The following is a 21,079-nucleotide window of genomic DNA, read 5'->3' as shown; positions in this document are numbered from 1 at the left end:
TCAGTAGTACAGGCTGGTGGTGCAAAGAAAGACATCCTGCGGTCGACATGAGCAGTATCACATTGCATAGGTTCAGAGGTAAGTGAACAATTAGCCGCAATATGGCCGAAACCACCGCATCGGAAACATTGCCTCCAGGTTCCACACCCCCAGTCTTGAGCACATTCCACCACCCAGCACCCTTCTCCCCTGGAACAGTCTTTACCAGTGTCAATGGGAGTTCGCCGATGCGCCATCGGGGCTTGGTGGGGCACCCTTCTCAGGTACCTCTCCACCAGTTCGACTAACTGGTCTGCAGACTTAGGGTCTGCATGGCTCACCCACTTGCGTTTTGGGCAATATTATATGCTCATATTCAGTCAAATGCTTCAGAACTCATTGGACGGCGCTTCACAGTGCAGATGGACAATGACCCGAAGCATACTGCATAAGCAACCAAGGAGTTTTTTAAGGCTAAAAAGTGGAATGTTATGCATTGGCCAAGTCAATCCCCTGACCTGAATCCGATTGAGCATGCATTTCACTTGATGAAGACAAAACTAAAGGGAAAATGCCCCAAGATCACCAGGGATGAAACCCAGCGTCTGGTGATGTCTATGCGTTCCAGACTTCAGGCTGTAATTGCCTGCAAAGGATTTGCAACAAAGTATTAAAAAGTAAAAGTTAGATTTAGGATTGTTTAGTTTGTCCCATTACTTTTGGCCCCTTAAAAAGTGGGAGGCACATATAGAAACCGTTGTAATTCCTACACCATTCACCTGATTTGGATGTAATTACCCTCAAATTAAATCTGAAAGTCCGCAGTTAAAGCACATCTTGTTTGTTTCATTTCAAAGCCATTGTGGTGGTGAATAGAGGCCAAAATATGAAAATTCTGTCAATGTCCCAATATTTATGCACCTGACTGTGTATATATATATATATATATATATATATATACTTGCCGCAACTTGGGCAACAGTATATATATATATATATATATATATACATATATACTTGCCGCAAGTTGGGCAACAGTGTATGAGGATACATCATATATGCCTACTCTCCCGGGATAGCCAGGAGGCTGCCGATAATCAGGTGGTGCTCTCGGTCGTCTGGAAAGGTAGGCAAATCTCCCAACCCCCTTGCACCTCCCCCCCAAACATCGCCCTGGACCCTCTGCATCGCCCCGGAGTCCCGCATCCCCATACACACACACACCCACAGCGAGGGGGGGCAATGACGTTATTCATACTGAATCGCATCTTCGTGGCCCCGTCCCCTGCTTCACAATGCCATTAATCTCAGCATTGCGAGAGGGGGTGGTGCCACGATGACGTGATCGATCGCCCCCTGCTCTGCCCCCAATGCTGCATTATCGCCACACACCCCTTATGCCACGCCAAAAACACCCATTTATCAAAATGAAAAACGTATTTTAGTTAATTCCCAGATGACAACCCACATATTTGTGTGTTATACAGAAGAGATGAGGATGGATAGGCTCACAGAACCAATTACTAACTTACAAGACCAAAGCAACACACACACACAAACCAATACAAGTCCATTAGTATAGTTAAATGATTGATTCTAGAATGCAATAAAAAAAATGACATGGGGATGTAGTTATGTAACTGCTCCCCTCTTGAGACACTGCCTCACCCTAATGGGGCTGGGCAAAGTTATGAGTAGGCATTAGTTTCTGGAATGTCACAATGTTATATCCTAGCTGATCTTTCCAAATGAAAATCCACAGTCACAACTGCGTCTCTGCTAACAAAAATATATTTTGTGGGATATGTTTATTTTATTTCCCTGTTTCCATCACATTTCTCTGTAATTACCATCAAATACCCAACATCTTATCCTGTAAGGGCTGCAATGATACAGTCTTATATGTATCCCACTATTTTGGATCTCAAAGATGGGAATTACTAGCATAGCGAGCTGCAATGAGGGCTGTTATTAGTGCACTCTACTGTATAACACTTTAATGCCAGGTACTAAATGATATCTGGAAAGTGGAAACTCTGGGGGCATTAGCACATTTATTTATTTTTTTGCACTCAAACATGAAGTATTTAAAGCTATGCAATACTATCTATAATGGCTGGTAAAAATTCAAGTAAAATTCTATATCAAATGCATATTGAACACATTTTATTGATATTTGTTATTACAAACGTTTTAGAGATTGTGGGCCTGATGCAGTTCTGAGAGTAAACTGTGTAATTTGCTACAAAGAAATGTCTATGCAAAGTGCAAACAATGTGTAACCTAAGCCATATGCTGAGGGGGCAGCCAGGTCGGTACAGAAGAGGCGTGGTGGGCGAAAAGGTGGGCTGTGCAGGGGGTGTGGTGGCTCAATTGCGTTATCATGGCCCCGTCCACTTAACCAGTGCCTCAAGGCAGCATTGCGTGCAGTAACAGCATTGCTTCTGGCATTTTTGTCGAAAAATGCAGTTTAGCGTGACTAAGGGCCTGATTCAGAGTTGGGAATAGAGTGAGAAATAGCACTTATCTGTGTACCTGGACAAACCATGTTGCAATGCATAATTGTTTTTTTTGCATGTAGAGTAAATACTGGCTGCTTTTACATGTAGCCCACAAATACTGCACAGCTTTATTATAACTCTACAATTTAGATGTCAGTTTGGACACCTCCCTCCCAAATCTAAATCTGTCTGCACATTTTAAATCTGCCCCATCTGCAGTTCTGCATGGTTTCACCAAGATGATCAGTTGAGAGAGATATCTCACTCTATTTCCAAACTGAATCAGGCCCTAAGTCCCTGGGCATTAGTTGCGGAAACTGCATCTCCCGACTTAAGGGCACAATGCAATGCAAAGCTCTGGGCGGTCATCCCACTCTGGGAATTGAATTACCCCATAATTCTAAAACCTGTATGTACATATGAATCTATTGCTTTAACGTTGTAATTTCATGTGACCCTCAATGCTGTCAAGAGCGGTGGCAGACTCAGGTCTCCTACAAAAAAAACTATGCCAGGGGCTGCTCAGCCAGTGGAAGAGAGACACATCCTGCAGGAAGGGAGAGGACTGACAGCAGCCTCCTTGGGTCCTCCCCAGCCCAGCACAACGTGTTGCTGTCTGTTACAAGGAGGGGAGGTGTTAAAGAGTCACCGTCCGCCCCCCCCCCCCCATTGCCTCATTTGCACCCCTGATGTTCCTTAATCTGGCTCTGGAAGCAAAAGTACTGTCACCATCAATCAATGATGTTTACCTGACCCCTGAAAATGTCTCTGGTGGCACACTGGCACAGGAAAGAGTTCATGGTGATGGCTTATTTTTGTGTTGAGGAAGCAATAAGATGCCCAGATAGACACCTGCTCACTTTCTGTATACAAGTTTGATTTCTTTCAGTTTGGTGACCATGGATGGCTACAGTAGCAGCCATCTAGAAGCAGATGAATTGCAGACGTAAATTGTACATCTATGCGGATGAAAGCTTTAATCTCCAAAATGAATTAGAATTTTGTCTCATGTAGACTACCATCATTGTGTGTCAGTATTAGTGTCTGTATGACGGTATGGTTAGAAGTGGGTGTTGCCAATATTATGCTTACCACACCTAGCATTTTCTGTAATCTTCTAGGCTTCACCATGGGCACTGATTGGTATCATAATGGCCTTTAAATTGAGCTGGGAACTATGTAGCATATTTAATATTCAGCAGTTCAAATCCCACATATATTTATACTGTAGTATACAGGGTGGTCTATCATTGCAATACGTGAATAGTTGTATTTTTAATCTATGTAGCCTATGTACCTATTAATGGACATATACTATCACAGAACTAGGAGGATTTTGATTTGGGTCAAGATCCCTTGGACTTGCTGTATGTGATGGTGCCTGAGTTAAAATGGATGACCCTATAATGCTTCTCTACATGCAGGCCACTGGTAGCAGTAGCAGGAGACTGAAGGCCAGACTCTGAGGGCAGATGGAGACTTGCAGGATAGCATGTGGCTGTTGCAAGTTAGCAGGATTTGCCAGTATCTGGAAGATAGCCAAGTGCAGATTTAGATGAGTTGCCTTTTACAGAGGAGCTGGAAAGGAATGCTGGTACAAACTGCAGGCATATACTGAGACAGAATGCAGGAAGCACCCGTCAAGCAGACTGCAGAAATATACTGGAACTGGCTGCTGAAACACAACTGAAGCAGGCTGCAGAAATATACTGGAACTGGCTGCTGAAACACAACTGAAGCAGGCTGCAGAAATATACTCTAACTGGGTGCTGAAACACAACTGAAGCAGGCTGCAGAAATATACTGGCACTGGGTGCTGAAACACAACTGAAGCAGGCTGCAGAAATATACTGGAACTGGGTGCTGAAACACAACTGAAGCAGGCTGCAGAAATATACTGGCACTGGGTGCTGAAACACAACAAGCAGGCTGCAGAAATATACTGGCACTGGGTGCTGAAACACAACTGAAGCAGGCTGCAGAAATATACTGGAACTGGGTGCTGAAACGCAACTGAAGCAGGCTGCAGAAATATATTGGAACTGGCTGCTGAAACACAACTGAAGCAGGCTGCAGAAATATACTGGCACTGGGTGCTGAAACACAACTGAAGCAGGCTGCAGAAATATACTGGCACTGGGTGCTGAAACACAACTGAAGCAGGCTGCAGAAATATACTGGAACTGGGTGCTGAAACACAACTGAAGCAGGCTGCAGAAATATACTGGCACTGGGTGCTGAAACACAACTGAAGCAGGCTGCAGAAATATACTGGCACTGGGTGCTGAAACACAACTGAAGCAGGCTGCAGAAATATACTGGAACTGGGTGCTGAAACGCAACTGAAGCAGGCTGCAGAAATATACTGGCACTGGGTGTTGAAACACAACTGAAGCAGACTGCAGAAATATACTGGCACTGGGTGCTGAAACGCAACTGAAGCAGGCTGCAGAAATATACTGGCACTGGGTGTTGAAACACAACTGAAGCAGGCTGCAGAAATATACTGGCACTGGGTGCTGAAACACAACTGAAGCAGACTGCAGAAATATACTGGAACTGGGTGCTGAAACGTAACTGAAGCAGGCTGCAGAAATATATTGGAACTGGGTGCTGAAACACAATATGTGACATATCCACTGTGGCCATCAGAGATTGAAGATGCTGGTACTGAGGGGAAGGAGTATGGCACCTCCATCTTGGGAGTATGGTTGCACTTGCACCTCCTTGGCCGGCCAAAGACTCCAGTGTAAGGTATTTTGAGTAAATCATGCTTTATATTATTTTCTATATAGATTGGATAGTGCCATTGGAAGTGGAGGATATGATGTTAGAAGTGTGAGTGTAGCAAAACTGTTTCTGTTAGAGAAGCGTGGATGTAAAATAGAATATTGGAGGTGCAGGTGTAATTGGAGAGGAGTTGTTTTATGGGAAGAGAATATAGAGCTTTAAAAAAAGAAGATGGACAATGTTTTAAAATCAGTATCTTGTCCTTAGATGAACTCATATATAATAGAACATGGATGCCTTTCATTTTTTCCCCAATCACAGATAATGTGGTATGCTCCTAATTCCACTGCCTCAACAGTCAAACATCTGCTTTATTTTGTACTTTGTGAAAGCATCTCAAGGCATGCAACAGGCGGGGAGTAAAACCACAGACCTGGTGTCTGCAGAGTTTACCTGCACAAAACCTGTTCAGCCATAAATCAGTGCTCACACAGATACTCAACAGTGAGATTGGGATTTGGTTCAGAGCATAAATTAGAGAGCTTGTGACTCCTGTAAACACAGGGAAATTTATGCTTTAAATAAAGGATAACAGGATGGTTGGGTAACAGCTCTGGAGATCTGTGTGTGTGCGCGTTGCCAGGCATTTTTCTTTTCCATGGGAAACTGATCTGGTAAAAGGATCCATATCTGTCAGAGCTAGATTAATCAGAGGCAAACCAGAAGAGACTCAGGAACACTTACTCCTGACCTCCTTGAAAGGTTATCAAGCCTCCCTACAGGAATTACTATGTATAACACACATGCAATATCATTAGGTGGGGGAGAGGATATTAGGTTAATTTTACAGTCAAGTCTTAACAAGGACATCACCTCCGTCAGGCTGAGATTTATTTATTTTATCTGCTGTAATTGGTATTGATCTATTGATGTTTGTGTACAGAAGTGATACTACTGTATGTCAAGACCGCAGATATAGCAAAAGACAATCTGGCAGTTCAGTCCCTCATCACATCGGTGTTCTTCAATGGATAGCTGAACTTGTATTCAAATTGACACACATGCCGACACAGCACTACAATATAGAGTATAGTGTAGGAAAACTATAACTATGAAACTGAACTTGTGTCACCTTTTATTAATAAACCAACATAATGTATGTGAGATGAATGGTATATATTGTGCTATTGTGCTGGTCCAATAAAATGATCATCTTCTCTTATGAGAGTGCTACATTTCCTATAAATCTGACATCTTACAATAATTATTCCAAAGCATCTGCATTACTTTTATAGATTGAGTAATAACACCTACTGTAATAATTATCTTAGCCCAGCTAACATTTGTCCCTAATTACAAACCTCAGCACTTGTAGAGTGTGGGTCATCCACGAAGTACAAAATGTCTCCTCTGCAGTACAAGAGCAGCTTTGTTCTTGAATTGCGCAATAGCATTTAGATTTCAGTAGGGGCAGGACTGTTAATGGAACAGCATAGCAGTGCTTGCATGGGAGCAGATGTTTGCACAGATGGAGGGAGTTGTGGTGTTCCTTGCAAGGTATGGAGTAGATGCACTAATGCTCCTAGTTTTGTGGAGCAGTGCAGAAACAAGATTTATTTTTGTGGGGCAGAATTATTAACCATTTAACTGAAAAAAATATATATTTTTTAAAAACACCAAATATTTACCTTTTTTTAATTATTATTTAACTAGGGCAATATTTAAAAGATTATTTTACTATTTTAGTTTTTGCACATTGGTGTCCATTGTAGTATCACCCCCACCACCCCCTGATCAATACAACAACATCATTGTCAATAATTCTGGATACCTTAGTGGCAATAGACCCCAATTTGAGGATAGAGGGGTTCTTTCGATCACTCTGGTCGACACCAAGTATGGGTACAACATAACTTTATTTGAAACAATAGGTAAACAGTTTGTAACAGGCATCAAAGAGAACAGTTGCAATTACAGTTACCAAGTGGTCACAAAGTCTGGCAAGTTGCAGTCCTGAAATAAGCCACAGTTACCGGAGGTACAATACAGGCACAGTATCCTGACCAAAGCTTTGCCTCTCAGACCAAGTCCCTTTCTCCCAAAGTAAACACACCATCTTTTATACTCAACAACCTCATGGGAATTGATGTCCCCTCTGTCAGTGGGGACACCCTTATTGGCGTTTGATTTCCTGTAACCAAACCTACCAGCCTCCGCCAGGTAGCCCACCCACTGTGAGGACACAGGGGAGTCTACTGAGGTATAAGCTAGAACAATGGTATCATCTGCTATTAGACAGTCGGTGTATAATGTATTATGTATCTGCTTACCACCAGCCATGCTGCAAGATGACCCATGAAGTACTTTTAAGGGATAATGCTAACAATAGTCCCAGGCTTTTCTGGCTAGACTAGCAAGGTCTACTCTAGACTGACAGGGAATTTGTGCCACACAATATAAAAACAAGTCATACACAAAGGCGCTGATATAAAGTTAATTTAATATCAGGAATATAAGTCAGATCTTTGCTGTATCTTGTTCTGTTATTCAATCCTCCATAGATCCTTTGAATAATTCAGAATCCCATAATCCTCCAGGATATATATAAAAGGGAGAAAAAATGCAATATAGTGTAGTATATTATTTAATATATCAAGACAAGGTAAAATATCCAAGCAAAACCTAAATAATAAAATATCCAGAAATCTTCTTTAAAATTCCTCAATAAACAAGCAATAAATGTATGATATGGAGCACTTTCTGGGATCACCCAGAGTGAAATAACTTCAAATGTGTATAAATTGGAAGCGTACCGTGTTTAGCACCAGATTTGGTGCTACCAGAGAGTGTATAAGGGAGATCTCCGGATAAACGCCCTTCTCAATGCAAGCATGTGGTTTGGCCAGCCGCACATAGGGCCTGATTCAGACCCGCTCGCGAGCGGGTCGATGGAGGGAGCTCCGTCGTGCACATGCGCGAGACCCGCATAGCGACAGCCAAGCTGTCGCTATGAGTCTCGCACCAAAGGGGGCGTGCTGTCGATGGTGAGTGACAGCACGCCCCCTTTGGTGGGCATGCCGGGGACATTGCTGCCCAGACGGAGGCGTTCCCATGGGAACGCCTTCCGTCTGGGGCCGGCCCCACTGACATCACTAGTGATGTCAGTGGGAGTGCTTTTGGCTCTGATAGAGCCAAAAGCACTCCAGGGCTTGCGGCAGCGAGACCCTACCGCAGGGTCTCGTCGCAAGCCCGATGGTCGCGATGGTCTTGACCATCGCGACCATCTTTTTGGCTGCTCGCATAAGCTGTGGGTGGTCACCCACAGCTATGCAAGCGGCCAGGAGGCCGCTCCATTTTTAGGTAGGAGAGCCCTGATTCAGAGCGAGCGCTCTGGTCAGAGCGTCCGGCTCTGAATCAGGCCCACAGTTCCAGGTCCCTAAAGGCTCAAAGCAGGTGAATCCCAGCTGCCAACACGTTTTGAGTAAACACTACTCTTCCTCAAGATTGTATGGACAGTACGGTTCCATTTTATACACATTCAAAGTTATTTCACTCCCAGAAAGTGCTCCATGTCATACATTTATTGCTTGTTTATTGAGAAATTATAAAGAAGATTTCTGGATATTTTATTATTTATTTTTTGCTTGGATATTTGACCTTGTCTTGATATATTAAATAATATACTACACTATATTGTATTTTTTCTCTCTCCTTCCCTTTTATATATATCCTGGAGGATTATGGGATTGTGAATTATTCAAAGGATCTATGGAGGATTGATTAACGGAACAAGATACAGCAAAGATCTGATTTATATTCCTGATATCAAATTGACTTTATATCAGCGCCTTTGTGTATTACCTGTTTTTATATTGTGTGGTTTACTGATTGCTCTGGGTGGGAACATTAGGTTATATACGTTGGCAGCTTGTTTTTGTTATAGGATATATATAAAAGGATATATATAAAAAGATATATATATACGGTTAGTGTGCACCGGTGTTTGTTAAAAAACCCTTATTTTAGGGAATTTGTGCCATCCAACTGGTATAATTTAATCATATATTTCAGTGGTTCCCAAACTACGGTCCTCCAGGCACCCTAACAGTCCAGGTTTTAAGGATATCCATGGTTGGGCACAGATAGTTAAATCAGATTGACCGAGGTACTAATTAAGTAACCTGTGCTCAAGCATAGATAGCCTTAAAATCTGGACTGTTAGGGTGCCTCTGTTAAAGATTGTAAGCTTGTGAGCAGTGCTCACTTAACTCTTTTGTTTGTTATAATTGTAAAGCACAATGGAATATGCTTGCGCTATACAAGTTAAATAAATAAAACATTAGCACAGCAGGGTAAAAACAACAGTAAAGGGCCTTTTCATTAAGCACTGCTATGGCAGTGCTACTTTAGTATCCGACTTGCTGCAAATAGCAGCGGTGGATACTAATACACCGGAGGCAGCTGATCCAGGGGCTTGACAATAGCCCACGCAGACCTGCGATTGCAGAGGTTATGCAGACCCAGAGCAGATTGATTGACAGGAAGTGCTGTTTGTGGGTGATGATAGGGGGATTGTCGGCCAAACGCAGGCGTGCCAGGGCGTTGCAACGTCGTTGTAGGGGCGTGAATAAAGTATTCACTGCGTAGCCATAAGCAGCTATAGCACTGATAGCGTGCTTGGCTGCTAGCAATTTCTGAGTAAGGTCAGGGCTTGTGCTTATGGGTCCGATGTTACCGATTTGTTTCGCTATGTTGCCCTAGTATACGGATGTGAGTAAGGGGAAGTGGGCGTCCTTATGTCTGACTGCGATCGCAACGTGAATGCACACATTTATATAGCACCCTGAAATTAGCAACTGCAGTGCTTGCATATAAACAGAATTGTCATCCGTAGTGAATCCTGCCCTTAGACAGGCAAGATACAGACAAAGACTTGACAGACAAGATACAAACAACGACTAGACAGACAGGACGTAAGGAGTAGACAAAGTTCAAGGTACGCCTTGCAGGTCAAGGTGTGACTGAAACACGATGTGGCCTTTAGAGCCGAGATGCGGCTTTGACAGCTGAGGAGCAGGACAGAGTGACCTTGAGGGCTGGGATGTGGCTTGAGAGCCGGGATGTGACAGGAACTAGACAGAGCGGCCTTGAGGGCCAATGTGCAACTAGCACAGGACAGAGTGACCTTGAGGGCCGCGGTGTGACTGGAACAAGATGATGTGGCCTTGAGGGCCGAAGGGATACTGGAACTAGACGGAATGGCCTTGAGGGCGAAGATGTGACAGGAACTAGACAGAGCGGGCCTTGAGGGCCGATATGCAACTAGAACAGGACGTAGCGGCCTTGAGGGCCGTGGCGTGACTGGAGCAAGCCGATGCGGCCTTGAGGGCCGAGGGGAGACCGGAACTAGACGGAGTAGCTTTGAGGACTGATGTGCGACTAGAAGAAAAAGATGTAGTCTTGAAGACCGAGATGTGACAGGATCAAAACGGAGTGGCCTTGAAGACTGTGTGCGACTGGAACAGGACGGAGCGGCCTTGAGGGCCGTGGTGTGTCTAGAACTATATGACACGGCCTAGGAGGCCGAGGTGCGACAGGACAAGATGGAGCGGCCTTGAAGGCCGTGGTGAGACTGGAACTACACAGCAGACAGGTGAACACAGGCACGGCAGGTACGCAGGCTGGAGGCAGCGAGGTTGAGAACACTGCAGATTTGAATTTGCTGGAAATAGACTGAAACGGCAAGACTGGACTGTGGTATGGAAATGCTGCAGGCAACAGAAAGGTAAGCTGCAGCTGTAGAGTCACTGCTCTAGGAAGTCCAAACAGTGAGGATATGAACAAATAGAATCACAGTTGTAACACACTGGCAGGTACAGATCCAACTGACAGGCATAGGAACTGTAGAACTAGGAAGGCCAGCTACAACTTCTAAGCACAGGACAAGCATAATCTGGATGTCAGACAATATCACCGGCATGGAGCGAAGGGCTGGCTGTAACTTATCAGGAACAGTAGCCAATCAGAGCATTCCCTGCAAAGAGCCGCCTAATGACGAGCTAGTGTGCAGCTGAGTTCTGCACATATACAGACAGGCAGGAATGCAGCAACGAGCTGCACACAGACAAGACAGAAGTTCGGCTGCCTGCAACAGCCAGAACATGGATCAGGACATGATGCAGTGTCCCAGTCGCAACTATGGCTTGGACCTGCCACCAAGATGATCCGCTGCTGCGGATCCTAACAGCAGGTAATTTAAAAGTAATCAGAAGCATTACTGTGGGGCATAAAATGTTGTCAGGGGTATAACTGTGTGTGGTATAATGTGTAATGGGCATTACGGTATGTGGCATAATGTGTAATGTGCATTAGGGTTTGTGGCATTTTGTGTAATGGGCATTACAGTGTGTGGCATAATATGTAATGGGCATTAGGTGTGTGGCATATTATGTAATGCGCATTACGGTGTGTGGAATAATGTGTATGGGGCACTACGGTGTGTGGCATATTGTGTAAGGGGCATTACTGTAAGAAAAATTACAAATAATGTAAACTGTCTATGGTGGACGGGGGCGCATTTTTAACTGTTCGCACTGAGAGCCAAATTGCCTAGAAATGGCCCTGTATCAGTTGTAATAAAATGCCATTGGGGGGCATCAGAAACTTTTTTGGCAGGGGGGGTTTTAAATTTATAGTTACGCCACTGAGCTGACCCGAAGATCAGCTGTCACCCTCGATCCCTATCATTGCTACTTTAGTAGCTGTGAAAGTTAGCACAGCCAAGTCTGACTCAGCAGTGCTAGTGCGCATGCATTAACTGGGATTCACGCATTCGCATAAAGAAGCTGGTATTCAGCAGAGGAATCCGAACAGGGGCAGATCCTTTTTCCCAACCCGGACCTCCTTCCTCCGTGTGTTTGGGAATCAGAGCCATCTGATGATGGTGAAGAGCAATCTAGTATGTAAAAAAAACAATCACTAGTTAGTAGGTTTTTTCTTGACATGACGTATGGTTTCAAATTAGAGAAACTAGTCTCACATATATGAAAGATAAAAAGCGTATGAACGCAAACCAGTTTACAAAATGTATTCAGATGCAGAATAAAATGCGTATTCATAAAATTCCACACTTTTATAAACTTATAGCATGAACATCACAGTCACAATGGTAATAGATGGAGATGTTACCAGAATGTTGTGATTATGGTGCATATAGATGGTTTAAAGCGGAAGGCTACGGAATCCTGGACTTTGCTTCCTTTCTGCCAAGGCTATCAAGTCCTCTCACCAATCCCACCAAAGGTAATGTGGTCCTCCTGCTATAGGCCAATGCGTATCAAGCCAAGCTCTTCCTCTGGGCAAATGATATTACAATAGATAGGAATATTCCACAGTAGCTCATATATTATGACAATTAAAATAATGTCTATTTATATACAAAATATTTCAAATGAAGTATGTAGGTAGTTCCCTAACATGTAGGGCAGCCATCAGATGATCTATAGGTAGGTACATCTGTTCAATAGCCTTTACCTAATCACAATTCCCTGTAAATTGTGCAACTACAGTCTTTTCCCCCATTAGTATGGATCCAAAGTGGTTACTATATGATTCCGACAGTGAGAGTGATTCAGAAGTGGCCACTACTGCGCCTGTATGGTAATGCTGCAGCCAATATGTGACCTATTGAGATGCCCACCGGCCGAGGCGTGAGTTTGACGATGTGCGCCAAAGGATCAATCAGATATCGGCCGCACCATTGGATATTACTTAGAATGTCTTGGGCGCTTGTAAAATGTTTTACTTGTGTATTCCTCTGAATTACCTGCAGTGGCACATTCTTCTGGGCAACTTCACAATGCACCCAGGACCAATGATCACTTGCTGATAACCCTGAATGACACTAATACATCTAGAGTGGGAGTAAAGGGAGAATAAGAACGCATATTAACTAGTAATTAGTTGTGCATGACATGGGATAATCTGTTCAAGTTTTAACTATGATATTGGAAGTGTTCTGTGAAAAGGTGAGTGGCCGATTGTGAGGGTAACTGTGCCATGAATGACTTGCAGTTATGATCTATTTGTGCAACAACAGAATGTTGACATTTTGGAGAACATCTGTCCAGTAGGTGGTTGGCAGAGGGGTGGCTCACTTATACCCCTTTTACACCTAAATTCCGGGTCTGACCCGGAGTTGGAACAAAGTTCCTATCCGGATCAGACCCGGAATTTTGCCGGCGCTGACTCGGGATATTCCCGAGTCAGCGCCGCTCACACCGCAGTCGGGTCTGCGACCCGGCTTTTGCGGAGTGAAATTGGCGCTTGGAGATGACATCTCCAAGCGCCACTGAAGCCGGGCCAATCGGCCGGCTAGCAGCGCACTCCAGGTCTTCGTGACCCGGAGTGCGCTGTTCCCATAGCAGGGTTTCACGGGCTACGCCTGTGTTAAACCCTGCTAGTTACCTGGGTTGGATTGCCGGGTCACTCGACCCGGCGATCCAACCCTCTCCCCTTTTACACCAGGGAGCTGCCCGGGTTAACCCTTCAAAAACCCGGGTTTTAGCTCCGGTGTAAAAGGGGTATTATACAACAATGTCAGTTGTAGCTTGTATCTGCAATATATACCTGAGAAAAGGGGACTTACTTCTTAAACAGCTGTGGTAATTATGCAAGGGCTTGTCTACCAAAGACTGGGCTGCTCAACACAGCTCCTGGTGATTAGGGAAATGTGGTTGTAGCTATGCAATGAAGGTGAACTGTACCATGTGGTTGTGTAAGAAGGCTTAATTATGTGGTTGCTATAGGAACTCTGTAACATGTCTGCCAATTTAGCTCTTGATGAAGGTTAACACTTTTGGTGAAATAAAATGGGACTCTCTCAATATTTTGCTCTGGGTCCAGTAAACCCTAATTACACTCTTGTTAATTCTTTGTGTAATTGAGAAGTTATCTAGACAAATGATAATAATCTTTTTTTATAGGCATGATCAGTGGAATGATTGATCCAATCTCCTCTTAATTATTAAGTATCCATCATACAGTTTTAAAAAATCTGACACAAATAGCATTCCTGGCAACCGTATTAGTTGTCATGGGACAGCACCGATTTCAAGCAAGGGAAAGGGGTGTGGTTATAAGGCAGGGGTGGGGAACCTTTTTTCTGCTGAGGGCCATTTTGATATATATAACATTATTCGCGAGCCAGGTGCAGGCCACACCCCCTCCGTGTGACATCATACAGGGGTGGGGGTCACAATCGCCGGTGATTGCAGCAATGTCTGGAGCATCCTGAGGATGCTCCGGGGAGCTGTAAGTGCAGCGGTTTAACCGTCTGAAGTGTCCTAAGGACGCCCCAGGCGGCACTGGTGCATAAATAATGGCTGCATGGTGCCATTCTAGGCACCCTGCTAGCCAGATGAGGCTAGCAGAAAAAAGCTCAGAGGGCCAGACCAAATGATCCCGCGGGCCTTATATGGCCCCTGGGCCTGAGGTTCCCCATCCCTGTTATAAGGGAAGAGTGCGGTATCATTAGTAATGGGCAGATTAGAGTAGATGCTGTACAGTAACTTATAGAATGTGGACTATTTTTGCAGATTTTAAAATCAGTAATGTCGAGGTATGTAATAATAAACCATGCCTTTTTAAAAGCCTATATGTAATATACCGTTATTGACACACATTATTAAAAAAAATAAACAGGTATAAAACAATGTCCGCGCTGTGTCATCAATACTTTAGGCACTGTTTTATCTTTGATGCATATCATCAGGTGATCATACCACAATGTACTGAAAACCAAACCAAAGAGACATAGGGTCTCATTCAGACCCGGTCGCAAGCGCTGAGCACTCGCAACCGGGTCAATGTTAAGGCCCTGCGCAAACGCAGCGGCCTCACTGCGCGTGTGCAAGCCCCGGAGCGAGAGAGAATTTCTCTCACTCCGGAGCTCACTACAAAAGGGCTGGCTGTCGATGTTGATCGACAGCTCGGCCCGTTTTGTAGGCGGGGCGGGGGGTGGCTGCACAAACGGAGGCATTCCTGACGGAATGCTTGCCGTTTTGTGGGTGGCCGCACTGACATCAGCAGTGATGTCAGTGGGGAGCTTCCTGCTTGATCAGAGCAGGAAGCTCCCTGGGGCTTGCGGCTGCCGATACCCAACCTTAGGGTCTCGTCGCAAGCCCCGATGGTCACAATGGTCTTGACCATCGCGACCATCAACCTGGTTGGTCGCTAAAGCTGTGGGTGGTAACCCACAGCTTAGCTAGCGACCAGGAGGCCGCACTTAAAAAATCAAGCGGCCGCCCTCATTCAGAGAGAGTGATCGCTTCTTGCAACCGCCTCTGAATGAGGGGCCATATATCTTTGTTATCTCACCTTCTGTGTGTGTCAGTTACTGCCTCCTTGTATCTCCCCAGGACCGCACATTGTAGTAGTTTTCAGCATTACTGCGGGGGGACTGTGCTAATGTCATCAAATAGTAATGTGTAAGGGACACACAGTATACCCACCTTTATTATTTATTTATTACTGCAGCACATTACAGAGTATACCTTGCCCCAGTGGAGCTTGCAATATTTGTTTACACACATTACACAATAGGGTTATTTTTTCTTATTGGAGCCAATTAGCATGAATTGAACCCAAGACTTCAGTGCTGTGAGTCGGTAATGCTAACCACTACACCATCCGTGCTGCCCCACCTCTAGCCAACCTAATTAATTGTAGGCACAATTGCCTGCCTTCCCGGGAGGTCGGGAGTGACACCCGATTTTCGGAAGGCTCCCGACCAAATCGGGAGGGTAGGCAAGTATGAGGCACAGTCTGCAAAGATACATATGAGTACTGGGAGTAGGGAGCACTAGCTGGCCAGGCAAATGTTCTTGTTTTTAACTGTATTGTTATTATTGTTATCCTTTATGTTTTATGCACCGCAAGGGGTCTTGCAGCGCTTTACAAAGTTCACAAACAGAAACTGTATGAACAAAACAAGAAAACAGAGACTAAAGGCGAGTATCCACTACTAGATATACAAACGAGAGCACGATTACGACATTGCAATCCTGCTTTCGTTTGTATAGCTAGTGATGTGCCTAGACTGAATGTTCACCCGTTCAGTCCAGGCACATCCATCATCCCCGCACATGCTGAACCTGACTGGATCGTCAAGTTGACCAGTATGTACGGGCGATGATAGATGTCGGAAGCGACCAGCGTGCTCGCGCATCGCTGGTTGCTTCCGACCAAAACATGCCCGATGCATGTACAATGCATGCGCGATTTGCAAGCGATTGCACGATAACAACGTTGTTATTGTGCAATCGCTTGCTAAAATCCCCTAGTGGATACCCCCCTTACAGTACACAACATTGAAGACCATGGACTACAATGTTTGCAGTCATAATACACAAATAAGCAGCACCAGCTGAACCCAAAGGTTTGGAGCCACTGTTGTCAGTGGGGAGGAGATGATATTAGTGAGGGAAGATGGTGCTGCTCTTGAGAACTTATAATCTAAACTGGCATTTACCTGATGGGGTCCATGGGGCCCCCTGTGTGTTTACCTTATTCTGCCTATTAAAAGGTACGGCCCTGAGATCGTATACTGCATGCCATAGCTTTTGTACTATGCACTAAGGGCCTGATTCAGCAAGGAACGCAAATGCTAATACGCATGCAATCGGCCGACTGTTGCGTACTGCGCTTGCTTATGCATCGCAGTGCGCGTGGGTGAACTAGACATTGTGATCGGGACTGTGATCGCAGTGGCTACGCAGACCCATCGCAGAGTGGTTGACAGGAAGTGCCATTTGTATGTGGTAACGGGGGGGGGGGTGTCAGCCAAACGCAGACATGCCAGTGCGTTTGAACGCTGTTGCAGGGGCGTGCTTAAATTATCCACTGCGATGCCCTATGCATCCTGAGGCCTCATAGCGCGCGCGGAAGTTATCAATTTCTGAGTAAGGTCAGGGCTTGTGCAAGAGTGCATATGGGTCCGATGTTACTCGATTGTACTAGTGATTCTGCTAAACATTACAGATGTGTGTAAGGTAAAGTTGGCATCCTTATGTAGTGCTGAGATTGCATCGCGATCGCAATGGATTAGCTTGCTGTCGCAGTGATACTACGTGTGTAGTTGCTATTACATTCACATCTGCATTCCTTGCTGAATCAGTCGGTAATTAAAGATATAGGGCCTGATTCAGACCCACTCGCGAGCGGCTGTCCGCTCGCAAGTGGGTCGATGTTATGGACTGAGCATGCGCACGACGGAGGGAGCTCCGTCGTGCGCATGCGCCAGACGCGACGAGCGAAGGAAAGTCCTTCGCTCGTTGTGTCCGATCAAAGGGGGCGTGCTGTCAATGTTGATTGACAGCACGCCCCCTTTGGTAGGCGTGCCGGGGGCGTGCCTCCCTGACGGGGGCGTTCCCACGGGAACGCCTCCCGTCAGAAGCCGGCCCACTGACATCACTAGTGATGTCAGTGGGAGTGATTTTGGCTCTGATAGAGCCAAAATCACTCCGGAGCTTGCGGTTGAAAACCTCAACCGCAGGCTCCGGCTCGCAGTTTCGATGGTCGCGATGGTGACGACCATCGCGGCCATCAAAATGCACGCTCGTTTAGGCTGTGGGTGGTGACCCACAGCTATACGAGCGATCAGGAGGACGCTCCATTTTCATGGAGCCCGGCCCTCATTCAGAGCGTGCGCTCTGCTCAGAGCGTACGGCTCTGAATGAGGGCCATAGATGTGATTTCAAACATTTCCACTAATAAATCTTAAAACCTGTAACTATCCCTGAAAATGATGAGCAGTTGCAGACTATGGTTTGTGCCACTCACCTCCTCCTGTTGTAAAGTCAGATATTATGATGCAGGTTTCAAATATACTTTTTCACTGCCCTTATGTGATGTAGTTTATATTGCCCTGAACGTTAGCACTGTGCAAGAACTCTGCCATCAGATTACACTGAGGTGGGGAAAAAAACAACAAAAATTTGTTCCTGGGAAAATCATTCTGTTATTCCGTAAGTCATATATTATCGTTACATCGCACACAGCATCCAGTATTCATCAACATGACCTCATTCACCATAACTCAGCTCCCTTCATCTTTTTTTTTTTTTTGACAAATGTTATTATAACCTATCCTCTTGTTATGAATAATTAGAGAAGAGATTAATAGTTTCCAGTAACCCTAAAGGCTAAACTACAGGCCCATAATTGCTCACTTCCTTAGTTCCAGCCCTATAACTGTGAACTTTAACTTGGCACATTTCCTTTTTGTTTGTAGAGATGCTGGCTTATGTTTCCCAGCAGGTACATGAGAGACGTCACGGGGTAAAATATCCCAGCTGCTCCATAACATACCAAATAGTGTATCAAGTTCAAGGGAACAGTTTTCCTCCAGTAGTAAAGAACTAAACCTAGTCAACAATTTCATGCAAAAACATGAAAATACTAACACTACAAAACAGAGAAAGTAAATTTTGTTACAAAACCCCCAATCTGTTAAATGTTATTGGCAAAGGAAAATATTATATTACAACTCAATAAGCTGAACACTCTGTCACACAAGGTTTACTGTAGGTAGCATACACCAACACCTTTGCGCACAAGAGTTCTAAGCTGTAATAACTGAAACAATTCACATGCCTGGGGCAGCATAAAATAGCATTATTTACTTTTTCATTTAATTTGTTGTCTTTTCGTCCCTTGAAATTATCCAAACACACTTATTTTGATAGTACCACAACAAGATACAGCGCTTGTGGGAACTTCGGAAAATCGTTATAATTAGGTATCATAAACACATGGCTTGGTCAAAAAGAGTACAATTTATTTATTTTATTTATTTTATTTATTAACAGTTTCTTATATAGCGCAGCATATTCCGTTGCGCTTTACAATTGTCAACATTGATAGAACAAAACTGGGTAATAACAGACAGATATATAGGTAGGAAGGCCCTGCTCGCAAGCTTACAATCTATAGGGAAATAGGCAGTAATACACAAGGATAGGTGCTATATATTGCATCTTGGTCCAGCCACAATGCACAGTTTCTTGGTTGGCTGCATGATCCAGTCACACAGGAATGTCGGCCAAATGTCATGAGGATGTGAGAGAAAGACAATGTGTGAGGTTATGTGTGGACTGTAAAAGGGGATGTAATTAGATATGGAAACTATGAAGGTTACGTGGGCGGTTCTGGGATCTGATAAGCTTGCCTGAAGAGGTGAGTTTTCAGGGATCGCTTGAAGGATTGGAAACTAGATCAAAGTCATATTTTACGTGGTAAGGCATTCCATAGAGTGGGTGCAGCCCTAAGAAAGTCCTGTAATCGTGAGTGGGAGCAAGTAATGCATGGGGATGAGAGACGCAGATCTTGTGCTGAGCGGAGAGGTCGGGTAGGGCGATATTTTGAGATGAGTGAAGAGATGTATGTTGGTGTGGTTTGGTTAATAGCCTTATGTGTAAGTAAGAGTATTTTGTATTGAATACGGTAGAAAACCGGCAACCAATGGAGGGACTGACAGAGCGGGGCAGCAGACGATGAACGTTTGGCAAGGAAGATAAGCCTTGCAGCTGCATTCATAATTGATTGTAATGGCGATAGCCTGTTTTTGGGAAGACCAGTAAGGAGACTATTGCAATAATCAAGGCGGGAAATAATAAGTGCATGGATTAGAGTTTTTGCAGTGTCTTGTGTGAGATATGGTCGAATTTTGGATATGTTTTTTAGATGTATGTAACATGATTTAGAGACAGATTGAATGTGGGGAACAAAGGACAGTTCAGAGTCAAGGATGACACCAAGGCAGCGAGCTTGAGGGGCAGGGTGGATTGTTGACTTATCAACTGAGATAGAGAGATCATGTTGGTAACTGTTGTTGGCTGGTGGAAATATAATTAATTCTGTTTTAGAAATATTAAGTTTCAGGTGGCGAGATGACATCCAGGATGAAATAGCAGAAAGACATTCAGTGACACGGACCAGTACAGTTGGTGATAAATCTGGGGAAGATAGGTAGATTTGAGTATCATCCGCATACAGATGGTACTGAAATCCAAAAGAGCTGATTAGTTTGCCAAGAGAGGAGGTATAGATTGAGAATAACAGAGGCCCTAACACAGAGCCTTGAGGTACTCCAACTGATAGAGGTAGCGAAGAGGAGGCAGAATCAGAAAAACGAACAGTGAAAGAGCGATCAGATAAGTAGGAAGAGAACCAAGAAAGAGCAGTGTCCTTAAAACCCAGGGATTGTAGTGTTTGTATGAGAAGAGAGTGGTCAACAGTGTCAAAAGCAGCAGAGAGATCTAGAAGAATTAGGAGTGAGTAATGGCCTTTAGCCTTGGCAGTGACCAGATCATTTATTACCTTAGTCAGTGCTGTCTCTGTGGAGTGTTGGGAACGGAAGCCGGACTGAAGTGGGTCCAATAGGTTGTGTGAGTTAAGAAAGTGTGTGAGGCGAGTGTTTATTAAAACTGTATTTAAGTTTACTCTATAAAAACATAGACAATCAATGAGGTATAAGCAATATTGTAAAGTGCAGATAAAATAGTAGCAGCTTAATAGGACTTCCCCCACAACACTATTATGAGACACTGAGTCCAGCAGCAATAATAATTCACGGTTTGAGTTCCCAGTGGGTATAGAGTGAACGTTACCAAGTGGACATTTGGGCAAGGAATCCTCGTGTTGTAGTGATGTCCTTAAGCTTGGATAGATCTTTAAAGTATCTCCGAATCACTGGTCCGGGATGCTGTACTAATAGTGCTCCAAGTGCTCTGGTATACGGTGGTCCAATTGCGCAGATAGTGTGTGTATATATTAACATACGCATATATATACACTGTGTCTAAATATAT

General features: G+C 44.4%; 1 protein-coding gene across 2 annotated transcripts in view; it reads left to right on the top strand.

The window, feature by feature from the left end:
* The window catches only part of LRMDA (leucine rich melanocyte differentiation associated), a 1,034,991-nt gene that overhangs the window by 893,899 nt on the left and 120,013 nt on the right, over nt 1–21,079 (top strand). The gene's annotated exons all lie outside the window — the stretch shown is intronic.

Source organism: Taudactylus pleione, unplaced genomic scaffold, assembly GCF_031769625.1.
Source record: "Taudactylus pleione unplaced genomic scaffold, aTauple2 ptg000157l, whole genome shotgun sequence".
Classification (NCBI taxonomy): Eukaryota; Metazoa; Chordata; class Amphibia; order Anura; family Myobatrachidae; genus Taudactylus; species Taudactylus pleione.
This window is presented reverse-complemented; position numbering and strand designations above follow the sequence as displayed.